General features: G+C 36.3%; 1 pseudogene across 1 annotated transcript in view; it reads right to left on the bottom strand.

Moving 5' to 3' along the window:
- LOC145547079 (EKC/KEOPS complex subunit GON7 pseudogene) overlaps positions 1-8,529 on the bottom strand; it is a 43,109-nt pseudogene extending 34,580 nt beyond the window's left edge. Inside the window, exons 1-3 of the transcript XR_014083520.1 lie at positions 7,316-8,529; positions 2,534-2,642; positions 1,919-2,053 (exon numbers count right to left, since the gene is read on the bottom strand). The product of XR_014083520.1 is annotated as an EKC/KEOPS complex subunit GON7 pseudogene (transcript). The remainder of the gene's footprint in view (positions 1-1,918; positions 2,054-2,533; positions 2,643-7,315) is intronic.
- Positions 8,530-18,154: the final 9,625 nt, after the last annotated feature.

Raw genomic sequence — 18,154 nt, forward strand, 5'->3', positions numbered from 1 at the left:
TTCTGGAGTTATTTCTCTACCTATCTCCAGTAGCATATTGGGCACCTACCGACCTAGGGAGTTCATCTTTCAGTGTCCTATCTTTTTGCCTTTTCATACTGTTCATGGGGTTCTCAAGGCAAGAATACTGAAGTGGTTTGTCATGTCCTTCAGTGGACCACATTCTGCCAGACCTCTCCACCATGACCCATCCGTCTTGGGTGGCCCCACACGGCATGGCTTAGTTTCATTGAGATAGACAAGGCTGTGGTCCTTGTGATCAGATTGGCTAGTTTTCTGTGATTTTAGTTTCAGTGTGTCTGCCCTCTTATGCCCTCTCGCAACACCTACCGTCTTACTTGGGTTTCTCTTACCTTGGACATGGGATATCTCTTCATGGCTGCTCCAGGAAAGTGCAGCCGCTGCTCCTTACCTTGGACAAGGGGTATCTACTCACGATGGCCCCTCCTGTCCTTAAATGTGCAGTAACTTCTCTTGGCCCTCCTGTGCCCACACCACTGCTCCTTGCACCTGGGTTAACTCCTCTCTGCCTCCCCCGGCCTCGGGTGTGGGCTAGCTCCTCCCGGCCACCGCCCCCGTCCTTGGGCATGGGGTAGCTCCGCCCAGCTGCCACCAGCCTCCGGCCCAGGGTAGCTCCTCTCAGCCGCTGCCCCGACCTCCTGCCCTGGGTAGCTCCTCTTGGCCGCCGCCCCTGGCCTCAGCCATGGGGTAGCTCCTCTCGGCCATGCTTCTGCGTGGTCCTTGACAGCCACTGCACTTCTGCGTGGTCCTTCGCAGCCGCTGTGCTTCTGCACGGTCTGTCACAGCCACCGCGCTTCTGACAGTGTATTAAGTGGTCAAACAGGAGATGGTAAGAGAGAATGTCGACATTCTAGGAATCAGTGAACTAAAATGGACTGGACTGGGTGAATTTAACTCAGATGACCATTATATCTACTACTGTGGGCAGGAATCCCTTAGAAGAAACGGAGTAGCCATCATGGTCAACAAGAGAGTCTGAAATGCAGAACTTGGGTGCAATCTCAAAAACGATAGAATGATCTCTGTTCATTTCCAAGGCAAACCTTTCAATATCATGGTAATCCAAGTCTATGTGCCAACCAGTAACGCGAGAGCCATAAGCAGCCTCATTTTACACATGAAGACAATGAGGCCTAGAAAATCTGTATGTAATCCAAGGTCGTATCTTTGGGATCAGAGAGTAAATCTCTTTTTTCCTATTACACATTTTTTTCCTATTCATTTTGCAATTTTTATAAATACTGTTCTTCAAGGTTCATATTCAGTGGAGCTTTGTCCAATATATTAAGTTCAAGTTCCTATCCTCACCATTTTCTTTCTTGCATAAAATGATGAATACATAGCTAAAATTATATATTTAAAAGAACATTTCAGATTATATTAGGTTTTAGTATAAATATTAGGTACTTCTAGTTGAACTAGTAAGAAGTACTAGTGTACTTCTAGGCACACATTAATATGTATAGTTACATATTATTATACAATATAGTTGCTAAGTCGCTTCAGTCGTGTTCGACTCTGCACAACCTCATAGACGGCAGCCCACAAGGCTGCGCCGTCCCCGGGATTCTCCAGGCAAGAATACTGGAGTGGGTTGCCATTTCCTTCTCCAGTGCATGAAAGGGAAAAGTGAAAGTAAAATCGCTCAGTCGTGTCCGACTCCTAGCGACCCCATAGACTGTAGCCCACCAGGCTCCTTCATCCATGGGATTTTCCAGGCAAGAGTACTGGAGTGGGGTGCCATTGCCTTCTCCGATACAATATAGTTACATATTGCCTAAAAACTAACGTAATTTCTAGATCATTGACTCAATCTCATTTTGACAGAAAAAAAAATGAGTACATATGTATGTTCTTACACAGGTATATTCATATACATGCAGGCACATTCACAAACCTGTTGAGTTAATGTCAGAGATTCATGGGTTTCCTCAAAGTCCAGGATTCTTGGACCTCATTTTAGATCACTGTTGAAATATATTTCTTTTTTACTGCTTATAATGAGTATTTTCCTCCACGATCATGTAAATTCCTGAAAGTTGGTAAAGATAATACTATTTTTAGTTATTATCGACTTGAGACATGTTAATATGTCTTTTGTTACCCGAACGTTATTGACTGGAGATGTTATCAATAGGTTTTTAGAGAGTAATACAATTAACATCACCATGAAAAGATAGAGCTTACAACTGAACAATGGTTCATTATTAAACTTATGATTGTTGTTATTATTCACATTTTGCCCTATAAGGTTTTTGTTCCAACCTTGTGTATATTATAAACATAAAATCTTCAAAAATCATGCACCATGAAATTTGGAGTAAAGAATTTTTCAGTAAATTTTATGCAGATATTTTCTCTGATTGTCTGAACAACAAATATACTAGTGCCTCAGAAGATGACAGTTCTTTAGACTAAAGCTCTGATTCAGATGATGTGAATATCGGATCAACAAAAAGACAAAAAAAACCTTAAGATTGATTCCGAAAGGTAAAAAGAAAATGAAACTCACAGCGCTGGAGAATGCTCCTGCACTTCTATACAAGAGCTGACTGAAGACAACATCTCATGGAAATCAGAAGACTTTACAGGTGTATCAGGTAACTACTGAGTGTGATAACCTGCAAAGTGTTAGTGAGATAAAAGAATTAATCTGGGGCTGGCCAAAATAAAAATCACTGGCCACAGACATTAGTTTCTACAAAAGTCTCCTGGTCAATAATAAGTTCAGTTTATTTGTTGGTCTGAATGATTCATAGTGAGAGCTGCTGGAAAGGAAAGAAGCAGACTACTGTTTTGATGAAATTTAGGAATTTATTGGGAACTGTATTTATTCAGATCATCCCTATTTCCCATTTTCATCGATGATTGACATTCAACTAGATTCATTATGATAGAAAGAAAGAAAACTTTGAGTTTAGGAGATTACCACCTTTTGTGATTATATTCTATATAGTTAATAAATTGGGCCTTGAATTTGAGAGTTGTCACAACATTCATAAAGGAGGTAAATAAAAGTCTTTAGAGGAAAAAAAAAACTTACAAAAAATCACCTGTTGTGGATTTTTAAAAAATAATGAGCAAAGCAAAATACTCCTGGCTTGAGAATACTTATGCCAATTTTACCTGAAAGCAAGTATTTTACTTTTGTAACAGAAATCTTCAGGAGCATGGTCTATAATGGAACTGCTGACAAATCTGTAACTATCGAGTTGCTACTGGATTGCACAACAATGCCTTACATGTTTCTTTGTGAAAAAATTGAAAGCAGCAGTAATAAAGCATAGATTTATAATACTGAAATTCTCTCTCTCCCTCCCGCAACCTCTCTGTTTTTTTAACCTCCAGGGAGAACACCAATTAGAGAAAGACAATCTAGCTAAATAGACTGGGAAACAGCCTCGCTCTCTCTATGCTTCATTACGCTTCCTCTTTCTCCTCTCACATTTTCCACAAACGGCTTTATTATGTTTACCTGACATCCTCACACTTCCCTGCTGACTGGCTGTGGGTGCTTTGAAGCCAAGAGAGACAATGTTTTCCACAAACATTTATACTCCCTTGTAGAGAGGCCAGTCTTTATGAATATGTAGCTGTAACTTTAATATGTCTGTGACAGTAGTTCCCAGAATTCAAAAATACTTGCTGAAACTATCCTTGCACAACAGACATAAGTGGAAGCAGGATTGCACTAGGGGTTCCACATTAACTAAACAAACACAGAATCAGAGGTTAGGAGTCCATGCTCCCTAAAAGGCTGATCAAATGTTGAACTCCTTTATATTTCCAGAAGCCAGGTCTTTAGAAATATGGCTGCCATGTTTTGATGCCCTTTAGTCCCAAATAAAGCAGGATAATGGCCTCTAACTGTTGCACTGAAATAAATGCTTTTTTCCAAGATGAAGTCTTTGCAAACACTGTCTGGGATGAGAGTTGCAGGGAAATAACAAGAGGCAGAGCTGATTTTCCTGAGCTCTCTTTGTGGATTGAGCCATAAATCTATAATAATGTGAAAGCTTCAGAGATTTTGTAGTTGTCCTCATAAGAAATAGACATCATTCTAATTTCTTACAGTTCAGGTTGTAGAAGTAGGCACATTTTCCCCATAGTCACCAGGCTTTGAATCTGAGTAACTAATCTACTGATAATTACATGTGATGCCTCAAATTAGAAACCAATATTACATGTGTGAATTAATGGCATTTCATTATGTGTTACTGTCTCCATCAATAAACTGTGACCAGATTTAAGCTTTGCAGGTCTGAGTAACTCAGGAGAGTTCTGTTCAAGTGCAGTTTCAATCAAGGGTAGTATGAAATGATGAATGGAGGAAACAAAACACACTGAATACATCAGAGGCAAAATCAGCTAGAGTTTCCCAGTGTGTGTGAGTCGAATTTCTCTCATGCTGGAGCATTGCGGGAACGGAAAGTAAATGATTTAAAATCTTGAGTGACTCTCAATCTACACCACGGATTAAACAAGTCATATTTATGAATTTTAAGTTAGACTTACAAACTGACCCAGCTCACTGAGTAGAAAGAATTTGGTCTGAATTTGTGAACCCTAAATCGCTGAAATCCAAGCTTTGTTTAGCAAGTGATAAAACTGAATCAAGAACAGAAACTGAATTTAATAGAGGCCCCTGTGATTCTCCTCTCTCATTTGCAACCTCCAACTTCACTGGCTTGTTACAGCTGAATAGGCAGCACTTATTTACTGAATAAAACGCTGCCTTCCATATCTCCTCACCCCTCTTCTTAAATTATGCAGTTTTCTTCCCAAACCCAGCATGTTATTTTAAATAAAAAGAAAAGCTGCAGCCCTATCTCTGCATTAGTGGAACATGGAGGACACTAAAGTTAGTTCAAAATGATGAATCAGTGAAGAAGCCCTCCTTCTCTGCCCTTACTGAGGGCTAGCCCTGGCCTGTTAGTTCAAGGCAAAATTTGCATTTATTTGTATGTGTGGATAGGGTTACATATCATTAATTTGCACTCATAAGGGTACACCCCAATATCTGTCTCAGTAAGGGCTGGGAAAGCAATTCATTTTTCAGATTTGGAAGATTGCCACTTCTAAATAGATTTTATTATATTCACCTCAAATACATTTACACACATGTATGAGTCTCTAATATGTATTAATATTACATTTACTTTTTGTATACATATTCAGGTGAAGAAATATAAAAGGAATTTTAATGCTTTTTGCTATATTCCAAATCCTTGTAGAAGAATTGATGCTTTTGAACTGTGATGTTGGAGAAGACTCTTGAGAGTCCCTTGGACTGCAAGGAGATCCAACCAGTCAATACTAAAGGAAATCAGTCTTGAATATTCACTGGAAGGACTGATGCTGAAGCTGAAACTCTGATACTCTGGCCACCTAATGAGAAGAATTCACTCACTGGAAAAGACCCTGATGCTGGGGAAGATTGGAAGCAGGAGGAGAAGGGGACAGCTGAGGATGAGATGGTTGGATGGCATCACCGACTCAATGGACGTGAGTTTGAGTAAGCTCCAGGAGTTGGTGATGGACAGGGAAGCCTGGAGTGCTGTAGTCCATGGGGTTGCAAAGAGTCGGACATGACTGCAACTGAACTGAACTGAAATCCTTGTATCAATCTTTCTTTTTTTTCCAGAATTATCTCTCTGCCATCCTAATTTCTTCTGACTCTCTCTAGGCTAGCTGTCTAATAAATTAACAATATAATAAAAGGCTTAAATACATGGGTTTCTATTGGAATACATCATGATTTCAGATACTGCCCCACTACCTGACTACTTCACTGAAATTGATCATGACTCCTGTGTCTCTTAGCTGTATCTAGATTAGGCATTCTTCCAGTTTACTCACACTAACATTTGTAGCCTTGAATTATGTAAACTAATTATGTAAACATAATTATGTAAATTATGTAAACTTTTTTTTCTCTTCTGAAAAACAATGTAACTTTTGAGAAAGTCAGTGTATCCTTAATTGTGCCAATGCTGCTGCAAGCTCCATAGTTTGTTAGTCAGATTTACAACCCCAAAGCAGTATTCTCTTTCCTTTTTCTCTATCTTTTAAAAACTGTAATTAGTTTGTTCCAAAGCATTTCTAAAACATATATTTAATCTATAATTTTGGGGACATCATAATCCATAAATGCCATACAATCGGTCTCTGCAACTATGGAGACCTATGTCCTGATTTTACACTCATTGTTTTGAAGTCTCTAATCTTCCATGTGATTCTATTCTTTTCAGTAAGAATCACCTTCATCACGTATCAATTTCTCTTTCAGAGGCCAACGTATCCTTGTAATTGCATCTCAAATTAAATTTATAGTTAAGGGATTCTCTTGTGACTGTTAATTACTAGGTTCAACAAAATGAGAAAGGAGGAGAATTACATTTGTCTATTCTGTATACATTGTACTCATCCTCTCATTTTAGACTCAAGGCAAACCTGAAAAGAAAGGAGTATTTTTTTTCCTTTATACAGGAAAGAAACTGAGACTTCCACATACTAGAGGATGTTCTTAAATCCCCGAAACTGACAAAACTTTAGGTAAAAACTTCCCTAATCTAAAGAGGGATAGGGAGATAAGGAGAGTGAGACAGCAGGAATGCCATTTGCCACTGCCAGGAAAAAAGGATGCTATATTTGAGATTAACTGACAGGGTAATAGTGACCTTCTTCATTCATTAATTCACACATGTCCTGTATAGTCTCTAAATATACTTATCCAATAGGTGATACATAACTGCTTGAGATATAAAAGAGTATTACAGAATAAAACAGAGAAAAACAGTGCCCAAATTAACCCACAGACCAGAGTACATACTAATTGTGTCCACGTACTTTTGTTGAAAAATAAATAACATAAATGATAGAGCCACAATATCAACATTTAATTCATGGATAGATTTGATTAAAAATCACTGAAATTATAAACTGCATCATCATGGTCAAGCACATCCTGCTGGCTGTTTTAATTTGAGCAGATATATTTGTCAATTTCAATTAAAGTGCACATTGCATGTAGTATGCATGCTTCCTTTCAAGGTCTTGTTAGGACGATATGCAATAACAATAATAAACAATAAACAACTCATGCACATATTGGGAAAGAAATACTTTGTTAAATAATATAAAGACTAAAGCAGTAAAACATAACAGGTTATTTTTTTAGGAATATATACATATATATATTTAAAGGATTTGATAGTTCCTTGTTAAGCAAAATCAAAGTTTGACTACAAAGTGACATGGAGTATCTAAGTTAGAGTCAGCACAGGTTGCTTACCTAAAGACTTATATCCATTTTAACATAAACAGCATATCACAGCATAAAAGCACACCCCAATTTGACGCTCTTAAGGTACAAGTTAAACATCTATCTGCTGAGTGGTATCATCTCCAGAAGTCTGTATATTGAGTTCAGGTGTGGATTCAAGGTGTTCTTTGGTCTCTCAAGGGCTCTCCTCTTCACTATTTCTCCCTATTCCCATTTTCCTTCTACTTACATGGAATTGCCATTCTTAAATTTAAATTAATTAACTAATTAATTTATTTGGCTGCACCGGGTTTTAGTTGCACATGTGCAGAATCTTCAATCTTCATTTCCGTGTGCTGGGTCTTTAGCTGTGGCAGGCAAACTCTAGCTGCAGCATGCAGGATCTAGTTCCCCAGCCAGGGATTGAACCTAGGCCCCCAGCACTGGGATTGCAGAGTCTTAGCCACTTGACCACTAAGGAAGTGCCTGACATTTTTAAATTTAACACCTCATTTTCATCACTTGCTCATGTCAGTTCCTTGAAATGTTATTGTCCGTAAACCTTGACATATATTTTTATAACAGAAGCAGAAGCTAAAAGATGTAGACACCACACAATTTAATCCAATGGGTATTTAAAAAGTATAAAGTAAGAACTCAGTTGCCAACTTACTGGATATTATACATTATTAAATGTCTATTTTATTTCCATGATCTGAAACTGACTTATCACCCAAGGAAAGGGATTCATTTCTAAGCATTTATGTCTTTCTTTGATGGAAACAGAAGAAAAGCTTCCTCTTTGAGAAAACTGTCCCCGGGGGAAAAAAAACAAATGCTTTCCAAATTAGAGTAAAAGTCTTCCTTAAATGTCAGTGTGTGGTAAATAAGATATGGTAGCAGGCTTTTAAATTTCATAAAAGCTAGTCAAGATGGGGGTTTTTGCCATTTTGCAGATGATCCATCTAAGTTAGTTCTGTTATCAGTGTTATTTTCATCTTCTGAATCATCTTCATTGTCACCGTCGAAGACCTCATCGGGAGCCACGGTCACCCGGTCCTGTGCTTCCTGCTGTACCTGAGAGCAGAAGAGCTCAGTCACCAGCTCCCTCATCTGAGCCACACCCGACAACAAGCTCTGGAAAGGGTCGGTGACGCCCCCGGCGCCTCACAATGCACCCATAGCTGCTGTCGCTGCACTTCCAGTCCGATGTACTCGATGTACTCGCCCTGTAACAGCTCCATAGCACTGCTAAGCTTCAGGAGCATGCCACAGTCAATAGGTTATTTTTAAGTTCAGAAAATAACATGTCTCTCTTACTGCCTCCTTCCCCAAAATTATAGAAAATATCACCTGCTGTAATAATCAATTATCTTTAGTATGACTTTAGATGGCAATACAAATTCCAATCTTTGTAATCACTTCATTCATGCAAGAGTATGAAATATATGTTTAATTAATGAAGGATACAATGCAATAGTAGAGAAAGGCCCATGAAACATATGAAAATAATAAAATGCTGAGATTTGGAGATGAAAAAGATAATAACATCTACCAAACAGGCTTTAGTACTCTCACTTGAAGATGAATTTGTTTTGTAGTAAGATGGATAGGTATGAATATGATTGTTGTGTACTAAGAGCAATCTCTATACATCACTGGACACTGACTCATTTCCCTGTACTCATCCCCAGGCTGTCCTTAGAACCTCTGGGATGTGCCTGTTGATGCTGTGCAGTGATTAGTACAAGTGGCAGAAATACTGGCAAGAGAGGGCTCGAGTCCAGCAGAATTATCATCCTGCTCACGCTCAGTCATGTCTGACTCTTTGCAACCCCATGGACTATAGCATACCAGGCTCCTCTGTCCATGAGATTTTCCAGGCAAGAATACTGGAGTGGATTGCCATTTCATCCTCCAGGAGAACTTTCCCACCCAGGGATCAAACTCAAGTCTCCTGTGGCTCCTGCATTGGCAGGCAGGTTTTTTACCACTGAGCCACCAGGGAAGCCCCAGCAGAATCATCAAGTGCTAGAGTTTATATCCAAGGGTTTCCAGGGAGGCATACCCCTCAAAGCAATAGCATGTTTGTTTTGACAATAGAAATAATTTTCAAACGTTTTGCTTCCTATATACATTTTATATTACCCCTTGCTAAGAACAATTTTCTTCTGTGTATTTCAATGCATATGTCTCTAGTGAACAGTATGGTCCTGGTGAAACATGTGAGGTAAAGCAACAATTTTCCCATTGATCATCATTTCATCCATAAGGTGATTTTTGTCTTGAGGCTGAAAACAGAAGTGCAGTGTTTTACCTACTTAGTTTCAAATAAATTTAGTAACTGATTTAAGAGAAAATATGACAATGCCCATATATAAAGAAATAATTTTTTCTCATAAGCTTTTGTTTGTGCCTCCAAATTTTATTGAGATATAACTGACCTACAGCATGTATGTTTAAAGTGTACAGCATGATTTCACTCACACACATCATAAAATGATTAAGACAATAAGTTTACTAAACATCTATCATCTCAGATATGAAATAAAAGAAAAATAATTTTTGTTTTGATGAGAACTTGGGATTTACTCTCTTAAAAACTTTATACTCTATGTATACCATACAGTAGTGTTAATTATATTTATCATTTTGTACATTACATTCTTAGTACATAGTTACAACTTGAGTTTATACTATCTGGCTGCCTTTATTCAGTACTCTCTTCCCCACACCTTTTGGTCTTTGGTAACCACAAATCTGACTTCTTTTTCTATGAGTTTGTTTTTGAATTACAATTGACTTACAACATTATGTTAGTTTCTGGTGTACAACACAGTGATTCAACACTTCTGTATATTACAAAGATATCACTACAATAAGTTACCATCTTTCACCATACAGAGATACTACATTATTATTGGCTATATTCCTAACACTGTATATTCCATCCCCTTGACCTCTTCTTTTACCTGAAAGTTAGTACCTCTTAATCTCGCTCACCTACTTTGCTCTTTGCCCCCACACTTCTCGGGCCGCTGTCAAGTACCTATTGGTTCTATCTATGACTCTGTTTTGTGTTTTGTTTTGTTTTGTTTGGATTCCACATATAAGTAAAATCATACAGTATTTTTCTTTCTCTAACTTATTTCACTTAGCATAATACCCTCTAGGTCTAAGTTGTCAAAAATGGCAAGATTTCATTCTTTTTATGGCTGAGTATTATTCCATTATATATATAGCACATCTTCTTTATCCATTCATATATCATGGACACAAGTGGCTTCCACATTTTGGCTATTGTAAACAATGCTACAATAAACATAGGGTTGTGTTATCTTTTGTAATCAATGTTTTTATTTTCTTTGGGAAAATATCTAGGAGTGGAATTGCTGGATTATATGGTAGCTCTATTTTTAATTTTTTGAGGACCCTCCATACTGTTATCCATACTGGCTCTACCAATTTACATTCCTACTGACAGTGCACAACGGCTCCCTTTCTGCAACACTTGCTATTTGTTGCTTAAGGGAAAAAATGATGATGATGATGATGATGATGTCTGTGTGTGTGTGTGTGTAATTAAATTTATGTAAGAAAATTCACTGAAAACATAAAGGAGTATAAAAGAAAGAATAAGAACAATTAAATAAAAAAACATTCAATCTTAATTCACAGATTAAAATCTATTTAGTGGGAAATCAAGTGATTATCATGTTATCAAATAGTTATGGAGAGGTTACCATGTGCTACCCGGTTCTAAACACCTGGCATACTCCATCTCATTTATTCCCAAGATATCAGAACAAAATAGGTAATATTACTATAACTATTTACAGACGAGTGACAGCTGTTCAGAAAGGTTAAGTGACTTCCCTCAGATAACAGCAAATTTCAGTGCTGATGGTTGACAATAAGATAACTAAATGATTAATAAAGCTAATTGTCCATAATCAGACATATACTTAATTTTATATAATAATAGGAGTTAACAAGCACCAGATACATAATACTCCACATGCTTCAGCTGGTTCAACTCTGGTAATAACTTTTCAGATTAGAAACTTTAATTATCACTTTACATTTAACAAAAGTGAGGTTTAGAAGGGGTAAATGATTTTCTCAGAATCACTCAAATAGTGCTCAAAGTGAGTGCCTGTATTAAAACCACTCACTTTAACTCCAGAATTATTTCCCTTATCTACTATTTTAAATTCCCAGTCTAAGAAGCTATGCCATACAATATACCACACAATATACCCAAGCACACAAACACACAAACTTAAGATGCTATTTTTCATTATTCCAATGAGGTAATCATACATACAGAAAACAGAAATACAAGTCTCATAGGAAAAAACAAAATCTTTGTGTACTCTAATATTAATAGATTACTTGCCTTCTGCTTATGCCACAAAAAGATTCCAAATTTTATGTTGCAATAAAAAGGACCAGCATGTTTCAGACCATTGACTCAGGCTGCTTCAAGATTTTAGTGTGAAAAATGGAACATCAAAAATAGACTTCTACATGAAATACATCCTATAATTTGCCTCCAGATAAACACACAATCGGATTCTATACAGTATAAATATATACCGTTGAAGTAATTCAGAATAGCTAAGGGGGTTGAAATAAATGAAAAGGAAGACTGCAAGTTTTAAAAATAGTTGCTACAGTATGACAGTTTTTTTTAAAACTGATATTGCTCATATTTATTTCTTCTTTTTTTTCTATGTAGTGTTCAAGAACTTGTTATAGTGAATAATTTTTAGTTTCTTATATATTTATATGAGGTAATTCTGGCATATATACCACCATGGGCTCTAACAAATGTGACAAATGCAGAAAATAAAAACATGTTTCATTTATTAAGTTGCACAGGAGTGCTGTTAATTTGTAACCAATTTCTGTAAATAATATATTTTTGATGAAAGGTGCATAGTTCTCCTCAGAGCTTGAAAAAAAGATGGGAATGTAGATATAAGCTACAAGATATTAATGGCACTGTGTGTTTTCACTGGCTTCGGCCACTCTACTGAATCAGGGTTTAAGAGTCACGTTATATTACAATATGATCCACCACTGAACCACACTGACTCCATATTGTTAGCGTCAACTTAGGCCTGCAGTCCTATTCCATTCTATGTCTGTGGGAATGGCTGAGCTTTAGCCTACTCAGAAGGATTATGCCCAAGCCAGATAAGTTGCCTAGTACTCTTGCCTGGAAAATCCCATGGATGGAGGAGCCTGGTAGGCTACAGTCCATGGGGTCGCTAAGAGTTGGACACGACTGAGCGACTTCACTTTCACTTTTCCCTTTCATGCACTGGAGAAAGAAGTGGCAACCCACTCCAGTATTCTTGCCTGGAGAATCCTAGGGACGGCGGAGCCTGGTGAGCTGCCGTCTATGGGGTCGCACAGAGTCGGACATGACTGAAGCGACTTAGCATAGCATAGCATAGCATAACTTTTACCCTTGCCTTCATCTGATATGAAACTGGAAGATAAGTCTTTTGCTGATGTAGATGGTTAATGGTCATGAGACACCCAGGGAGAGGGAAGAGCCTCAGTTCCAGGTGGTTCTAATATACTTTTCACTTGGTAATCAAATTCTTTTTTAGCTTTGGCCCCTTTTAAATCTCCCTATAACCTTTTCAGCAGAGTGGAGTGCAGCTCTTAATGTCTCTGGATCTTGTCCACGAAATCATGTCTATATGTGTGTTATTCATGATAAACTTCATAAATGTACTTTATGGAGTTGCATCCTTCAATTTTAAAGTTCTTTCTCTGTTTAGAGAATATTATTCAATATCTCCACCTCTCAACAAACCATAAAGGCTAATTAATTCTCAGATTGCTGGCCTCCTCCCTTGGAAGCCACAAAATAAAATGGCACATAGCCTTGCGATAGTAATTTTAATATTCTTCAAAATATTTTATGTGCAAATAAATAAATATATGTCTGAAGTGAAGTGAAGTGAAGTGAAAGTGGCTCAGTCGTGTCTACCTCTTTGAGACCCCCATGGGCTATAAAGTCCATGGAATTCTCCAGGCCAGAATACAGGAGTGGGTAGCCTTTCCCCTCTCCAGGGGATCTTCCCAACCCAGGGATCGAACCGGGTTCTCCTGCATTCCAGGAAGATTCTTTAGCAATTGAGCTGTCAGGGAATCCCAAGACATGTCATGGAAGAGGTAACAATACCCAAATTATTTTAAATGAAAAGACAAGAGTTAAAGCTTACTTGTACGGAAATCACCTTAAGAGTCTATGCCCAACTCCCCATTTTTCTACTATTTGTTGTTGTTCAGTCACTAAGCCATATCCAAGTCTTTGCAACCCCATGGACTGCAGTTCACCAGGCTTCCCTGTCTTTCACTATCTCCTAGAGTTGGCTCAAACTCATATCCCTTGAGTCAGTGATGCCATCCAGCCATCTCATCCTCTGTTGTCCCCTTCTCCTACTGCCTTCAGTCTTTCTCAGCATCAGGGTCTTTTCCAATGAGTTGGCTGTTTGCATCAGGTGGCCACAGTATTGGAGCTTCAGATTTAGCATCAGTCCTTCCAATGAATATTCAGGGTTGATTTTCTTTGGGATTGATTAGTTTGATCTCCTTGCTGTCTGTGGGACTCTCAAGAGTCTTCGCCAGCACCACCATTCAAAAACATTTTCTACTATAGGTACCTTCCACTTAGGGCTTCTTGAGCAGAAACATCTGAATACCTCAGATGATATTCTGATGGAATATGAAGTAGGAAGAAATCATCTCACCACTGGTACTGATCTGGATGATGATTTATTTCCTTCCCTGGCTACCAAGCACAGCACACTTGTATTTAGGTCCCTGCCTTTATGTTTTTATGGCAAAATTAGTCTCCAACCAAGGGTAGAGTTTTACCGGAACTTTTGCCACTCATAGCCTAGGATGTAAGCTCATATAAATGAGTTTACAAAGATACCTTATATGTCATAAGATTATAAATACACACAGATTGTATTGAAGTCAATATCTGAATGTTTTTTTATCATTATTAAAAAGAAAGAAGGCTTATTATAGGTCTAGGATTTTGATCTGGGACACACACACACACACAAACACACATACATGATTTATTTTGGTAACTCATTTTCCTTAAAAATAGAGATTTTTAGATCCAAACAAAAGTCTGTATTATCAACTTCTTTTAAAACAGGAAGATCTGGCAATAATTTGCTTACATTCTTGTGTAGCAGCAATCTTCAGTACCTAAATAGGGAATAACACTTCATACATATTATTTGTTCTTTGGTTGACCACAGTCCCCACCACTCCCTATTATTTATTGCTTTCATCCATCTTCTGTTATTTATTTCACCTCTCCGGCATTTGAGCATCAAGACAATTAAAACAAGTACATACTAATTCACCATTTTGACTACTAAGTCATCCATTAAGTAAAGCATTTTAGTAAATATGACTGCACTGCATATGAGTTGAAACAGCCTAACTATGATATATGCATCTTACAGTAGCATTGATCCATTGCTTGCCAAATGTCAATGTATGTACATTATTTTAAATTAATGATAAATTTTCAGGTCAAAAAAAGTAAAGAATGAAGGAAGAAAGAAATTACTTAGAGAAGTTGAAATTGATTGTCTTCCTCACCGAAGTACAAGACCATAATAATGTTTTTGTGAGGGAAAAAGGATGTCAACAATTTAACTAGCTTATGAACATAAGTGATTCAGTCTTCAATTATGGGATGCTTACAAGTAAGGTTAGCCATTAACTCTACTATAACCTAAACAATCTTGGCTTACTTTCAAAAATGGAAGGTAGGCGTAATGATTGTAATTTGATTGGATTTAGTTTTGTATTACTTGACTTTACAGAATTTTCGGTCAAAACTCAAATATATTTTACCTAGTTAGTGAAGCCTGATATATTTATCTATAAATCTCCTATTCTTAAATAACAAGTTCAGAATGTTAATCATAATTATGGATGAACTAACGCTTATTAGTAAGTTTAATCTATCCTGATCAAGATTTGTTAGAGATGAGAAAAACAAAATAAAAACACAAAGGTCATAATTACTTGTGATTATAATCAAATGTAAGGCAACCTGAAAAGAAATTTACCTATTTACTTAGGTTTTTAGAGGCTTTTCTTTGTGAAGTAGCTAAAAGTAGAGCTCAAAATAAGAAAACACTCTTGTGCAATGAAAAATTTTCAGAAATTTTCAAAAGATATTCAGAGAAGAAAATGAAATAGATCTGTATATGTAATGTTCTATTTGTTTTGACTGATAGGTGTATGCACACATTGGATGCTAAAGTCTATTTTGGACCAAGAAAAAAGGGGGTTAACAAAATATTTCAAAAGAATCAGCATTGTTTTAAAGATAATTAAAATATTTTTGTCAAAATATATGCATTTAATTCATACTAAATTAATTGTTTTTATTATCAAATAACTTTGCAATAAATTTTATCTCAGTATCAACTTGTGGATAGAAGTCAGACCCTTACCTTGATTAATCCTGTGATCTTTAGAAACAAACTTTTATTTTCAGGCCTTAGTTTCCTCAGAGTGTAACCCCTCTAACTCAGAAATTCTGATATAGATTACTTTGATCTTAATATACATTTATAGAAATAAAAATTCCAATTTCTAAACAATTTATTTCAACTCTTTATGGAAAACACCATAATAACTATTAAAATGGTTGTAATTCTCCTCTCTCCTCTTTTGCATCACCTAACACCTTGTCAGAATACCATCAAAGATAAACACCTAATTTTTTATTTTTCAGTCAGCCATCCAATTATTCAGACTGATTCTGAAAAAAATTACATTGGATCCCTAATAAAAATTCCATAAAATATGTATTATTTTTATGAACAGAGTGGAGAATACAATCAGAAAGAAAAAAAAGAAATAAGAATTTGGAAGTAGAAAGCTTTGATAGAGAAAGAAAATTATCACAATTCCCAGATAATAGAATTTGAAACCTACAAGCACAAGAAAAACAACTACAAAATGTGCTTTATAAGAGAATGTGCTTTAAGTAGCTACTTACAAGACTGATTTCTTTATAAAAAGAAGCTCTCCCATATTCCAAGGAGAAAAACACTATGAACATCAATTAAACTGAAGAACCCATCTACTAGAGCAATAATAAGATAAAATATTGAGAAGCAAATTTGGAAGAAATAAGAAAAAACCCTGTAAAAATTGAGGAACATAAAACCAAAAAAAAACAAAAATCAAAAAATGAACAAATGGTAATTAATACAAATTCTAACGTTTGCTAGACAAACTAAGCATTAATTCATTGAGATCTAATTTGAAAAAATAACCAGAGTAAAATGTCATTTTTTTATGTTACTGAAATAGTGATGCTAATTCCAAACATTCTAAAAATAAAATTATTTAGCATCTGTACATGCATGTTATCACAAATCAATGGAAAATACAGAATTCAAAGATGGACATTACTGTAACAGTGATGTAGTATGTGAGCAAAATGCACTTTGCAATTTTTTAAAATCTTAATTTAACTTTTAAATGCCCACTGAATTACAGTACAGTATGTATGGAAACTATAAACAGTTCAACGATCCTTTACAAAATGAAAGGACAGCCATAATCCAGATGAAGATACAGAATATTACTATCATCCCAGAAGTCTCTATGTCATTCTCCCCCAGTTAATTAACATTTCCAAAGGAATTTACTCACTTGGTATGCCTATGGTTGAGCTTTACATAAAGGAAAACAAATAGTACGTATTATTTTGTATCTCGTTTCTTTCACTCACCATTAGGAGTGTGAGGTTTATCACTTTGTTGCTTATAGCCATAGTATACTATTTAATTGTTGATGAACATCTGATGTGTCATTTAATTTTTTTTGGAAAAATTGACATTCATGGGCTGCATTTAATGGGTCAGAGAGTATTACAAGCTCAGATTTAGTAAATTTTGAGAAAGTGTTTTCTAAAGCAGTATTCTCATTCTCATCAACTCTTGAAATCTCTTTTAAAAAGTTTTTTTGTTGTGTTGTTCTTGTTTTTTTTCCCCAACTGTTGTGGTAGGTACATGGGTGACATTTAATTATGGCTTTATTCTTTATTTCCTTTGTGACAGTTGATGTTGAAATTCTTTACACATGCTATTTCATCATTTCGATATCATCTTTCTTTTTAAAGTCTTTACTGAATTTATTACAATATTGCTTCAGTTTTTATGTTTTGGTCATGAGGCATGTAGGACCTAAGCTCCCAGACCAGGGATAGAATCCACACCCTCTGCAATGGAAGGTGAAGTCTTACCCAGAGGACCACCAGGGCCATCCCTGAATATCATCTTTGTAAAGAGTTAGTTTAAGTTTTATCTATTTTATAAGATGCAGATTGTCTTTTTTTCTTACTGATATTTAGGGTTTCTTTGTTTATTCTGGATACAAATTCTTTTTGTATATAAATATGTTTTCTCATTCTGTGGCTGGACTTCTTCTTTCCTAATGGTTTCTCTTGAAGATCAAAACTTTCCAATTTTAATGGAGTTCAATTATCAATACTTTTAATCATGATTATTTCTTTTTGAAGCCAGTTTAAAAAAAAATTCTTTGTCTCCTCTGGTATCACATAGATAGTACACATTTTATTGTGGAAGTATTTTTGTTTTGTCATCCAAATAGTTCTAAATCCACCTGGAATTGATTTTATGTATGGTATGAAGTAGATGGGTTTATATTTTCTTATGCAGGTATATAATTAACCCAGTCTCATTTATTAGAAAGAGCATCCTTCCTTACCAAATTGCAGAGGCATCTTTGTCTTAAATCAGGCCATTTTCTGTACTATCTGTTCTATTTCAT

Source organism: Giraffa tippelskirchi, chromosome 1 (assembly GCF_054371585.1).
Source record: "Giraffa tippelskirchi isolate mGirTip1 chromosome 1, T2T-mGirTip1v1.2.pri, whole genome shotgun sequence".
Classification (NCBI taxonomy): domain Eukaryota; kingdom Metazoa; phylum Chordata; class Mammalia; order Artiodactyla; family Giraffidae; genus Giraffa; species Giraffa tippelskirchi.